The sequence below is a fragment of the Dipodomys spectabilis genome, unplaced genomic scaffold (genome assembly GCF_019054845.1).
Source record: "Dipodomys spectabilis isolate Male_0828 unplaced genomic scaffold, ASM1905484v1 ptg000284l, whole genome shotgun sequence".
Classification (NCBI taxonomy): Eukaryota; Metazoa; Chordata; class Mammalia; order Rodentia; family Heteromyidae; genus Dipodomys; species Dipodomys spectabilis.
In genome coordinates, this window is record NW_024870961.1 from 3,168,139 (window position 1) to 3,182,498 (window position 14,360).

Consider the following 14,360-nt stretch of genomic DNA (forward strand, 5'->3'; position numbering starts at 1 on the left):
TCTGGTCATATGCTTCCCATCTGACCTTAGGAGGGTCATGGATCCTGAGGTCACATCCAAATCCAGTGTGGCCACACCGGGGGAATCAGCACCATTAAATTATAAGACCAAGGGATCTTTGTGCCCTGGAACTGTCTACTCGCTCGGGCCTGGTTGGTGGCATAGGGAGCTTGGGAGGACCTGGGGGTGGGGCCGCAGGGGGTGGCTCCCCAAGGGGGCAGAGAGCATGGCCAGCACTTAGTAAGGGTACAAGCCCTGTTAGTATGGAGCATATTGGTATGGGTCAGAATCTGGGTCTTCTCATCATGACGTCTGATGGGCAAGGCCAACCCTATTTTAAATCTTGCCCTCTGATCTTCAGATCTCAGCCCCCTGAGTAGATTGGATTATAGGCTTGAGCCTCTGGCACTGAGCCTCTAATTCTTTTTGGTATATTAGGGTTTGAACTCAAAGCCTTAGGCTTGCCAATCAGGTCTTCTACCATCGGAGCCAACCCTTTCTCTCTTGGGCATTTCTGAGATAGAGACTCAATATAAGATCAGATGGAGCTGGATCGAGGTCCTCCTGTGACAGGCGTGCACCACCACCTGGTCCTCTGTAGCTGGGATCCTAGACATGTAGCACCATGCTCAGTCATCAGTTTAGATGGATTTCCCAAAGTCTTAGTCCAAGGCAGCCGATTCTTGACCACAGTTAAAGCTCTGGGTTGGGCCTGGAACCATCGGACCTGAGCCTCCTCACAGGACAGTTGTGAGGAAACAAGGGATCAATGCAGGGGGATTTCTGGGCCAGGACCAGGCATAGAGGGAGTGGTCATCAGATAAAGTTCTTGGCAATTCTGTGAGCACAGGAAGATACCTGGAAAGGGTTCAGATGGGGCCTGTTATTTATCGTGCCACAGGTATGGGATTATGAAACAAAACATGACTCTCTTTCATCCTTACCCTATCCCCATGAGGAGGGGATCCTTCACTGTTCAGTTTGCAGCTGGGGAAAATGAGGCACAGAGAAGGTGGGTGAACTACTCATGACCCCCAGCTGACAGGAAACTCAGCCTGTCTTCTCAGCCATACTCCCTAGGACAATGGGTGCTATTCAGTCCACTATATTGTGGTGGGAAATCAACTTATTTTCAGTCGTGGGGCTTGAAATCTGGGCCTTGGCACTGTCCCCGAGCTCCTCAGATCAAGGCTAGCACTCTACCACTTGATCCACAGCACCACTTCTGGTTTTCTGGTGGTTCTTTGGAGATAAGAGTCTCATAGACATTCCTGCCTGGGCTGGCTATGAAACATGATCCTCATATCTCAGCCTCCTGTGTAGTTACCATTATAGGCCTGTGCCACTGGTACCCAGGCTTTAGTGTAACTCTCACTTTCTCTCTCTCTCTCTCTCAGGAACTTGTTGAATGTGTGCTGGAGGAGGTGGCCCAGTATCCCCATGTGTCTGGGACCCAAGGTGGCCCTCTTATTCCGGAGGTAGGCTGTGAGTCTGAAGCTTTCTTGCTCAGCCTGTTGAACTCGCTCCCTCAGGTAAGCCCCCCTGTGCCCAGGCTAGACCATGATGGTTATTCATTGTCAGTCCGTCTGGTGAATACTTTCTCACTACCCTCTGCTAAGAAAGGAAAGTGAATGAGGAGGTGTCGCATTGTCCAACCGCACAGCCTGACCCCGGGCCTCTGGTCCTCACCCCCACCTATTTGACCAGACCCTGATTATAAGAAAATGAATTCGCTCTTTCTACTTTGCTTTGTTGGGGTGTGTCGTTTCAGGGAGGGCAGGTGGTGTGCAGAGGAAAGACCCCAGACCTAACACCTCCTGGGGGACATTTGTTCTTGTGACAGAGCCAAGTCATTGCTGTGGACAAGGTGGAAGCTGCCATCAGACTGACCAAGAACAATGCTCAAAGTAGGGAGGCTGTTGAAGTATCAAAACCACCCATGTCTGCTTCCCACTCACAGCAAGGGGGCGTGCAGTGCGGGTGCCACGGCACTGGTTCTAGAGGATTGTAAATGGATGGTGGCAGTCAGGTGCCAGTAGCTCTAGCCCATCATCCTGGCTATTAGAGAGGTTGAGGTCTCATGGTTGTGACTCAGAGCCAGCCCAGGCAGGAGAGTCTGTGAGATTCTTATCTCCCATAAACCACTCCCCCAATCACAAAAAGTGCCAGATGTGTTCTGTGGCTAAAGTGGTAGAGCCTCAACCTTGAGGAAAAGAAGTTCAGGGTTGACACCAATGCCCTGAATCCAAGCCTTGGGACTCACAAAAGTAAAATAAATGAATAGTGGGCACCTGCTATCTTACTACCAAAAAGGATGGATTCATTCTTCTCTCTGGTACTTGTAGCCAAAGGTAAGGGGCTTCCCTTGATGTTTCCCTAAACCTCTCCTTCTCTCTATTACCTCTCTTGGCTTCAGTTGCAGGATAGAATTCTGATCATCCCAATTGATGTGACCTTACATACCCTCCACTACACGCCTTCCTTGGGGTGATGATCCTGGATGTACTCACCACTGGGATAATGAAGCACTGGAGAGAAGGGGATAGGTATCCCTGAAACTCATACTCTCACACACACATAATCCTGTAAGCCAACTCAGACTAGCCTTTTCCAAAGACATTTTATCTCCTTGGATTAACTGACCTAGGAGAGGAACTTTATCTCCTGTAAGTGACAATTTTAGCTAGGGCTTGCTAGTTGACACAAGATAAACAGAAACTCAAAGGGAAGGCTCTGATGCCTGTCACTTCTGGTTCAGGCTCACTCGTGACATCCTGGCTACTTGGGAGTCAAAGTTCTGAGGATCAAAGATAGATTGAAGCCATCAATAAGCTGGAAAGCCAGTGAGATTTTATTCTCCATAGAACCATCAAAACATTAGAGGTGGAGCTGTGGCTCCACCAGCCTTGAGCATGAAAACCCAGAGAGACAGCTCCCACATCCTCAGTTCAAGCCCACACAAAGAAATGACCCAATTTGTTGCCCCCAAACTGCCTGGGCCTCGTGTGCCCTCTCATGGAGTGTGATATATCACCGGTCCCTAGGTCCTTCCAGACAATTCCAGATGCCCACAATACAGAGGCACACACTTTAGATTCCAGGGCCAGGGAACTGGGGGATGAGAGAATGGTATGGCCAGTACTTCAATGTTCTGGGGCATTAGCCTTGACCTGGCTATGTCCCCTTTGTGTGAGTTTACTTCTTTGTGGCTGGCCACACACCAGCCACTTGTGCTGTGAAAGTGGCTGGAGCAGAAGTGAGATCTAGGATGACCAAAATCTGTATTTATGGCCTGATTACTGTGGGGTTGTCTTTAAAAAAATCTTAGAGCTGGAACTAAGAGCTTCCACTGTCCCTGAGATTCCTTTGCTCAAATCTAACACTTGAACCATAGCTTATTTTTCATCTTTTTTAGTAGTTTGGTAGACTGAAGTGTCTCACATACTTTCCTGCCTGTGCTGGCTTCAAGTTGCCATCCTAAGATCTCAGCCTCTTGAGTAGCTAGGATTGCTGGTATGAGCCACTGGCATCTGCTAAAGATGTGTGTGTGTGTGTGTGTGTGTGTGTGTGTGTGTGTGTGTGTGTGTGTGTGTATGTGTGTACTAGGGCTTGAACTCAGAGACTAGGTGGTATCCTTTAGCTTGTTTGCACATGGTTGTTGCTGTAACACTTGAAATACAGTAGCTCTGCTTCCCATCTTTTTGGTGATTCTTTGAAGATAAGAGTCTGCCCAGGCTAGCTTTGAATCTTCATTGATCCTCAGGTCTCAACTTTGAGTAGCTAGGATTATAGGCATGAGCTACTGGCATCCAGCTGCAAGGATGTCTTTTCATACTCTCATCTGTTCTAACAGCTGTCTACTTGCCCTTGCCTAGATCTATGACCTCCACATAAGCTCCCACCAGGCCCTGATTTTGTGGAGAACATAAAGCTCAAACGTGATCCCATTTCTTTATCCTCAGGAAAGGAGGTTATATTTCGTCTGAAGCCTGGGGTTGGAGGGGTAGATGGATGCTCGGCTGGGAGAGAGGTAGTCTGTGTTAGCCAAGAAGGAAAGTGTGACCAGATGTTAATAGTTCATGCTCTCATATTCCTAGCTCCTCAGGAAGCTGAGATCTGAGGATTGCCATTCAGAATCAGCCCAGCTAGAAAAGTCTGTGAGACTCTCTTCTGCAAATAACCACAAGAAGGCTGGAAGAAAAACTGTGGCTCAAGTGGTAGAGTACTAGACTGAATGAAAAAAAGTGAGGGACAGAGACCAGGCCCTGAGTTCAAGCCCTAGTACTAAGATCCGTAAGCCCACATGCGCGCGCGCGCACACACACACACACACACACACACACACACACACACACACACACTGGATAGTGGTAATGATGAGCTGAGCTGAACTAGAACTGGGGGCAGTCCTGAGGCATAGTCACAGTAAACTCTCAAGGCAGATCAAGTGGTTTCTCCCTAAGTTCTTCTTGGGCTGAGGGGTCTGGACCATGCCAGTATGTTCCATGGAACCTGCCCCTCCATCCATGAACGGGGCCACAGGACCACGGGAAGGACACTAGGGATGCTCCTTTGTAATCAGCCCAGGATTGCAGACCTTCATCTGCCCCAGCCTCCTCCCCCGATCACTGGTGAGGAAAGCAGGGCTCTGAGCCCTGGGACACCTGGGATAGCGACTGCTACAAGCAGCAGCCAGCTGGCTGTGGATTCCTGAGCCTACAAGCCTTTCATGAGCTCAACTCAACACCTGCCCAAGGTGTGCCTGACAAATTCACACTTTACTGATACCTGCATGAGCGGGTGGTACCTGGTGTGACATCTTGCATCTCCTGCCCCTGCTGGCCAAGAACCGTGGTCTGAGACATCGAATTACTGCTCAGATCCACCTTGCACCCATGACAGATGCCATTCTGATGATCTCCATGCCCCAAGGCTTGACCCTTCTCTGATACTGTGGCTGCTCTGTAGGTAATGGCCTCCAAAGAGGCTGCTCTCAAGACTTATAGGACATCTAGACATTGGGAGAACCTCAGGGGCCCACTGGAAAATTCCCTGCCTAGAGCCACAGAGTGAGGTCCAAGCAGTCCAGGTGTTGGTCATGGAGATTGAACTCTGGGCCTGGGTGCTGCCCCCTAGCACTTCAGGTTACCACGTGAGCTACAGAGCCAGGTTTTCTGGAGGTTCCTTGGAGATCAGTGTCCCACGGACTTTCCTGTCCGGGCTGGCTTTGAACCGCAATCCTCACATCTCAGCCTTCTGAGGAGCTAGGAGTGAGCTACCGGGGCCCGGCTAATCTGACCATTTACCACAGTGGACTAGGAGCTCCTGAAAGCTTTTCTTTATTTTTTTTCTGTGCCAGTATTTGATCCTGAACTCAGTGTCTGGACTCTGGTCTCTTAACTTCTTATCTCAATGTTAGTACTCAACCACTTGAGCCACAGCTCCATTTCTGGCTTTTGGTAGTTCATCAATAACTTTCCTCCTCTAACCTGGCTTGACCCATGATCTGTATCTCAGTCTCCTGAGGAGGTAGGATTATAGGCAGGAGCCCCTGGCTCCTGGGTTTCTTTTCTTCTTGTTGTTCTTTTTTGTATTCATAACAATCTGAAATCTTCACGGTGTCATTCCAATGGTTTGAATTCAAAGTAAACTACCCAGTCCTGGAGTTCGAATGCCAGGACAGACACCCACAAATGGAAGGAGATTCTGACAAACTCATTCCTATTTATGTCAATGCTAATGGAATGTTATAAAAGTAATAATTAAATTTGCAGTTAATCCATGATTTTATTTTAGAATGCCACAGAATAATTATTGGATTTATGTCTTCCATTCTAGCACCATGGTATGATTCCCCTAATGGAAGGATATTGACTAATTTTTAATTAATGATTTTATAAGTATTCAACCTTGATAATTAAATGAAGGTATAATTTAATAACTAGTAAAACTGGTAATATATGTATATAATTTAATAGCCTCACATTCCCTTTCTCTCCATATTCACATATATATACATCTATCTATCTATCTATCTATCTATCTATCTATCTATCTATCTATCTATCTATCTATCTATCTATCTATCTATCTATCTATCTATCTATCTATCTATCTGTCTGTCTGTCTGTCTGTCTGTCTGTCTGTCTGTCTGTCTGTCTGTCTGTCTGTCTGTCTGTCTATCTATCTATCTATCTATCTATCTATCTATCTATCTATATGCGGCACTCCTGTGGCTTGATCACAGGTCCTCAGAACTTCCTGGCAGCTCACTTTGCTGGAGGCTGATGTTCTAAGACTGTGACCCCATTTATGGATTGGCCATTGTAGGCTATTAGTTGAAATCCCAGCGTCGCCAAAAATTTATTCGTGGAGTAAGAAGCCAGTTTTGACACATGATTTTTCATTCTCTGTGAAAGTCCTGGGTCTCAGTATGATGCATAATCCATATGCAAATATATCCTATGTGATATGATGTAATAAAAGCAATGTTGTATTTGTAATAATACTAAATAAATAAGGGTAATAAACATCATATGCAGTAAACCCATGTATGTAAATAGATATCATATATTAATATTGCTTTTTCCATCATTGTGGTTTCAATTCAGGCCCTGGGTACTGGTTTAAATTTCTTGTCTTCAAGGACAGTGAGCCTTTCCCCTTCTCCCACATTGCCATAGAGTTATCCAGACCCTGAGTTCAAATACAAGGCCTGCCAGAACAATGGTGCAAGTTCCAAACCATGGCCTTATTATTATTATTAGCCAAGCACAAGGCTTTCTCATTTCTGGGCATCTCTGCCACAGCCGAGCCTTGGATCCTAGGATCCGAGTTCAAATCTTGGGGCTGGCAAATAAATAAAAATGAAAAGCATAAAACTGACAAGTTCAAGAAGATGGTTTTTACTTTTTTTTCCTTTTTATTGTGACCATCCTGGGTCTAAATGACAAAGCCCAGAAAGTGTACATGACTCTGCATTGCTGATGTTTGGTGGGCTACTAAGGAAGCCATAGCTGAAACTGGCAACTTAGGTCTTGGGATTGTCACTAATGAATGGTGGAGATTCTAAGAAACCCTTTCCCATATACAGCCATATAAATGGAATGTTATAAAAGTAACAATTAAAATAGTAATTAGTGTATGATTATGTTATAAAATTATACATAACAATTATACTACATTGATGAATTTTTAATTAATAATTTATTATGTATTCAATCATGATACTTAAAAAAGGAAGGAATAATATAATTGCCAATAATCGGTAGAAATATCATATATGAAATTTCATAGTATACAGACGTGTGTCTCTTGTGTTATGCATCTACCCCTATCCATCCATCTATCTATCCATCTATCTATCTATCTATCTATCTATCTATCTATCTATCTATCTATCTATCTATCTATCTATCTATCTATCTATCTATCTTTCTATCTATCTATCTTTCTATCTATCTATCTGTCTGTCTGTCTGTCTGTCTGTCTGTCTGTCTGCCTATCTATCTACAAATCTACACATTTTTCTGTTTATACACTTGTCACTACTGGGGCTCAGTGGTAGAGTGCTCGCCTAGTATGAACAAGCCCTGGGTTAGATTCCTCACTACCGTGTGCACAGAAAAATCCAGAAGTCTTGCTGTTGCTCAAGCGACTGAGCACTAGCGTTGAGCATAAAAACTTAGGGACTGTGTATAGACTCCTACTCAAGACCCAGGAATGGCACCAAATAAAGATAGAATTTTTTACTGCAACTATATAATGATAGCAAAGCAAATACCTCATCACAGAGCAAGCTGGGAGTCTGTGGCTGACAGCTGCCATGTAACCTGACATAGCCAAAGGTAAATGGCTCCACAGAACCAGATACCGTTGGTTTGCTAATCCCTGTCATCCAAGATACGTGGGGACTGAGATCTGACCCTGATGGGTTTAAAATCCAGTCCTGGCAGGAAGTCAGCAAAACTCTGATCTGTGGCTCAAAGTGGTAGAGCTCTAGCCTTGAGCAAAAGATCTTAGGACAGTACCCCCTAGCTTTCAATGGAATCCCTGTGGCTGACTCCACCTCCTCCAAAAACATCCCACCCCTCAAAATCATTAGATGCGAACTTTGTATGGTTTGTGATGTTATTCTGAAAGAATGGTTATACTGATGAAAGCACTATAATTCTAATAACCGTGTGTGGGATACAGCTATTTGATGAGTCCTTTATGATGTTTTGTTTGCTGAGTCCTTTACAGGGTGCAGTTTTTCATCTGGTTCTTATAAGAGTTCCACAAGAAAGATGATTGTGCAGATGAGAAACTTTAGGCTCAGATATATCCCCATATCAAGGCCAAAATTATGTTTGTACCTAACTCTAGTGAGTTGTCTCCTACAGACAATTGTTTGGGTTTATTTTTCTTGGTCATGAACTTTGAACTCAGGGCCCAGCCACTGACCCTTCCCTGTTGGGCTCATGGCTGGCTCCCTACCACGTGGAGCCAAGAAACCCTTTTAAACAGAGTGTTACAGTCTAGGTATCTGTAGCTTAAGTCTGTCATCCTGTCTACTCAGGAAGCTGAGACCTGACGATCTGGGTTCCAAACTATCCCATACACAAAAGGTCCTAAGAGACTACTGTCTCTTATTCACCACTTAAAAACATGAAGTGGAAGCTGGGCGCAAGTGACTTGCACCTGTCATCCTCGCTACTCAGGAGCCTGAGAGCTGATGATCACAGCCCAAAGCCAGGCTGGACTGGAAATTCCTTGAAAGGCTTCTATCCAGTGAACTACCAAAAACCTGCAGGGGTGCTGTAGCTCAACTTATAGAGCACTTTGCTTTAGCTGAAGAGCTCAAGGACAGAACCCAGGCCTAGACCTCAATTCCTCCAACTTCCAAGAGAAGAAAGACATAAACCTGAAGTTGAGGGCTGGCAATGTGTCTTAGGGGTAGAGTGCTTTGCATGTATGAATCCCCGGGTTTGATTCCTTAGTACCACATCACTAGAAAAAAGTCTGAAGTGGCTGTGTAGCTTAAGTGGTAGAGTGCTATCCTTGTACCGGAGAAACTCAGGTACAGTGTTCAGGTCTTGAGTTCAAGCTTCAGGACAAGTGTGCACACACACACACACACACACACACACACACACACACACACAGATACCAGAAGTGAAGTTGTGAAACCAACTGTTAAATCACTGAACTCCTGTTCTGAGCTCATGGTCAGCACCCAGGCCCTGTGTTCAACCCTGAAACCTAACCACCAAGGGTCTAACTAGGAGAGGTCAAAGGTTTCAAAACCTGATGAGCTTCACCAGCCCTAAATGACAGGAAGCATTGTGATATTAAACATGTGCTTAGATTTAGCAAGCTTCCAGAAACCTAGGAATACACCATTGCAAATAATAAATCATTTTATTAGGTTCACCTCCCTTGTTGTCTGCCAGAAGGACCCTTGAATTAATTGTAGCAGGTTATTTCAACACTAGAACATAGTCTAACAAAAAGACAGGATGAGTGCAGGGAACTTGGCCTGCCATGGGAGGTGGCACAAATGAAGGCTTCCTGTCAAAACAACACTAGGGAGAAGAGATAGCTTGGGGTACAAAGAGGCCTTTTTCTCCTGGCCTTCAGAGCCTGCCCACACTCCACCTCACTAATTGGCCTCTATGGAGTTGCTTGTTACACAACTGTACAAGAGTGAGGCCTTTTGTCTGCCTGTTCCAACGATGAGGCAAACTTCCTTCAGCAGTCCCTGGTGCCAAGAAAACCTCAGGCTACAATGGAACAGTAAGGGGAGCCGCGGAACATGCACTGTCTTGAAAGCACTGTCTCTGCTATGAAATCATTCTATTCCAAGCAAATTTCCTTGCTGGGTGCCTTTCATCTTAGGGACTCTGGACTTTCACCAATAAAAATACATCCAACATACATGGGGAGACATGGAGTCACTTGATTTTTTTGTTATTTGTTTTTAGGCATGTCCGGGGGTTGTTTTATGAGCCTAGGCATTGTGCCTGAGCTCTTTTTGCTCAAGGGTAGAGCTCTGCCCTTGAGACACAGCTCCACTCATGGCGATTTTTTATTCCTTTGATCATTTCGAATAAGAGTGCTGTGGACTTCATGTCCCGGCTGAATTCAAACTGGCATTCTCCACCTCACATACTCCTGAAGAGCTAGGATCACAGGCAGGAGTAAATGACACCTGGCTTTCTTTTCTTCTTGTTCTTTTTTTCATTGTGACAAAGTGAAATCTTCACAGTGTCATTTTAATGGTTTGCATTTTGAAGTAAACTACCCAGGCCTGGAGTTTGATTGCCAGGACTGCCACATACAAATGGAGGGAGATCTTGAGAAAATCTTTCCTATTCATGTGAATGCTTAATGGAATGTTATAAAAGTAACAATTAAATTTGCAATTAGTTCATGATTCTCTTATAGAAGGCCACACGAAAAATATTTGATTATGTCTTCCATTCTAGCTCCTTTGTATGATTCTCCCAATTAAAGAATACTGACTACTTTTACATTAATGCTACTTCATTAAATGGAGGCATAATTTAATAATAATTCATAAATATATAATTTAATATCCTCACATTTTCTCTCTCATATATATTGCAAACTACACATCTATCTATCTATATATCTCTCACTTTCTCTCTGTCTATCTATCTGTATCTATCTTTATCTATATCTATATCTATCAGCCATTACTATGGCTTATTCCACAGAACTGGCTGGCAGCTCAGTTTGCCAAAGACTTTTGTAGTACAACTGACTCTTTCATGAATTGAGCATTGTGGGCTGTGAATTCAAATCTCAGCATTGCCAGAAGTTATATGTGGAGTCAGAAGCCAATTTTGACACATGTTTTTCCTTCTCTGTGAAAGTCCTGGATCTCAGTATGATCTATAATCCTTATGCAAATACATCCATGTGATAAGATGTAATAAATGAAATAAATATTATATATGTAATAATAATAAATAAAATAAAAAATAAGGGTAATAAATGTCATATGGAATAAACCCATGTATATAAATAGATCTCATATACGATTATTTTTTTTCAGTGCGGGGGCTTGAATTCGGTGCCTGGAAACTGGGCTGAAATTCTTGTCTTCAACGAAGGTGAGCTTACTCTCCCCAACAGTGCCACAGAGTTACCCAGACCTTGAGTTCAAATCCCAGGACTGCCAGAAAAATGGTGCAAATTCCAAGCCAGAGTCTTGATTTTTTTGGCCAGGACTGGGGCTTGAACTCAACTCGTGACTACTCTGCCTCAGCTTCGATCATCCTAGGCTGGGGTGCAGCCTCTGGACCCACAGCCCATCCTGAGATCCTAGGACGAGTGTTCAAATCTTGGGACTGGCAAAAAAGAAGTGTTGGGAAGGAAGCTCAGTAATAGAGTGCTTGCCTTGCATACATAAGGCCCTGGGTTCGATTCTTCAGCACCACATAAGCAGAAAAAAGTCAGAAGTAGCGCTATGGCTTAAGTGGTAGAGTGATAGCCTTGAGGTGAAGAGTTGAGGTACAACACCAGAGCCAGTGTTCTGGCCCCAAATCCAAAAAAGAAAAAAAAGAAAAAAACAGAGGAGGGGAAAAAAGGAGAAGTACAAAACTGGGAAGTTCCAGAAGGTGGTAGTACATTGTTTTATCCTTTGCATTGCAACCATCCTGGGTCTAAATGACAGGGCCCAGAAAATGTACATGACCTTGCACTGCTGAAGTTTGGTGGGTTGTCAGGGAAGCCATAGCCCAAACCAGCAACCTAGGCCTGGGGTGCAAATCCCAGGACTGCCACCTATGAATGGAGGGAGATCCTAAGAAACACATTCCAATATACATCCATATGAATGGAATGTTGTAAAGTAATAATTACATTAGTAGTTAGTATATGATTATATTATAAAATTATACACAATAATTATAGTACATTGACTAATTTTCAATTAATACTTTGCTATGTATTTAACCATAATATTTAAATGAATGAAGGAATAACTTATAGATAATTGGTAGTAATATAGTATATATAATTAGATAATATACAGAAATCTCTGTCTTGTTTTATACATACATATATATATATATATATATATATATATATACTTATGTATATATGTGTTACAATCTACATATCTATTTCTACATTTGTCATTACTTGGCTCAGTGGTAGAGGGTTTGCCTCATATGTATGAAGCCCTGGGTTCAATTCTACACTATCACATGCACAGAAAAATCTGGAAGTCTCATGCTACTTGATTTAAAACAAATACACATTAAAACGGTTAAAATCAAATGGCAATTTATTCTTTTTTTTTATTGTGAAAATACTGTACAGAGGGGTCACAATTACATGGGCAAGATAGTGAGTACATTTATTATCAAGCATTGTAGCCTGCTTCTTTGTTTACCCTTCCCATCACTTCCCATCCTCCCCCCCAACACCCAATCCTCCCCCCACAAGTTGTAAAGTTCGTTTTTGATATGACAAATTGTACTTCTCATTGTTGCAACAGGTCGACCTGTATTCTTATTTAAATGTCTTGTTTTTCCATTTCCCCTACACAAATTATAACGGCATCAAATACAGTGAAAGCAGGGGTTATACTGTTGGAGAGGGACATACAAAGCAACAAAGAAATAATCTTATAATTGCGTTAGAAACAAATGCATGAAAGAAAAAAACATATAAGATACATATCTTAGGGTTCATTTTCCTAACATCACCTTATCTGAACTTTTCTGCTTGACTCATACATATACTAGATATTGCAAATAAGAGAAATCATGGGACCTATGTTTCTCTGGGCTTGGCTTACTTCACTTAATATAATTTTTTCGAAGTCTTTCCATATCCTAACAAATGGGGCAATGTGATTCTTTCTGATGGAGGCATACAATTCCATTATGTATATATACCACATTATCTTGATCCATTCTTCTACTGAAGGGCATCTGGGTTGGTTCCATAAGGTAGTTATAGTAAATAATGCTGCAATAAACATAGTTGTGCTGGTAGCTTTAGTGTGGTCTTGTTTGTAAACATTTGGGTAAATGCCCAAAAGTGGGATTGCTGGGTCATAAGGGAGCTCTATGTGGAGTCTTTTGAGGAACTTCCATACTACTGCCCAAAGTGGTTGAACAAGTTTACGCTCCCATCAACATCCCCTCCAGCATCTGTTGTTGTTAGAGTTCTTGATTATTGCCATTCTAACTGGGGTGAAGTGGTATCTCAATGTTGTTTTGATTTGCATTTCTTTTATGGCTAGGGAGGTTGAGCATTTCTTCATGTGTCTATTGGCCATCCTTCTTCCTTCTTCAGAGAAGTTTCTCTTTAAGTCATTAGCCCACTTATTTATTGGGCAGTTGTCTATTCGAGGATTTGTTGTTGGGGGATTTAATTTTTTGAGTTCCAAGTATATGAGACCCTTGTCCTTTGTATGGCTAGTGAAGATTTGCTAGCTATGTCCTTTGTCATGCAGAAACTCTGCAACTTCATGCAATCCCATTTGTCCAACCTTTCTTTGATTTGTTGTGTTTCCGGGTCTCTATTAAGAAAATTTCGGTCTGAGCCAAGGAGACCTAGGTTTCTCCTATTCCGTCCTGTAAGGTTTTCAGAGTGTCTGCTTTGACTCCAAGGACTTTTATCCATTTGGAGTTGATTCTGGTGCCGGATGTTATATAAGCATCTAGCTTTAGTTTTCTACAAGTAGTTAACCAATTTTGCCAGCACCATTTACTGAAGAGGCTGTCTTTCTTCCATTCTATTTTTTTAGCTCCCTTACCAAAGATTAGATGGCTAGTCTGTAGGTTCATTTCTGGGTTTTCAATTCTATTCCATTGGTCCTGAGGTCTCTTCTTGTGCCAGTACCAAGCTGTTTTGATAACTATGGCCATATAGTAGAGTTTGAAAATTGGTATTGATATTCCCCCAGCAGTGTTCTTTCTGTTGAGGAGCATTTTTGCTATTCGGGGTCTTTTATTGTTCCATATTAATTTTTGGATTGCTTCTTCTATTTCCTTGAAAAATGACGTTGGAATTTTGATATGTATCACATTAAATTTGTAGATAGCCTTGGGAAGTATTTCAATTTTCACGATGTTAATCTTTCCAATCCAGGAGCATGGGAGTTTTTGCCATTTTCTAAGTTGTGATTCGATTTCCTTTTTCAATTTTTTAAGTTTTCATCTTAGAGGTCCTTCACTTCTTAAGTTAATTCCTAGGTATTTTATTTTTTTGTGGGGATATTACAAATGGAGTTGCTTTCCTAATTTCAGCCCCACTTTTCTCATTGTTGGCATACAAAAAAGCCATTGATTTTTGAGTGTTAATTTTATACCCTACTACTTTGCCAAAATTTTGAA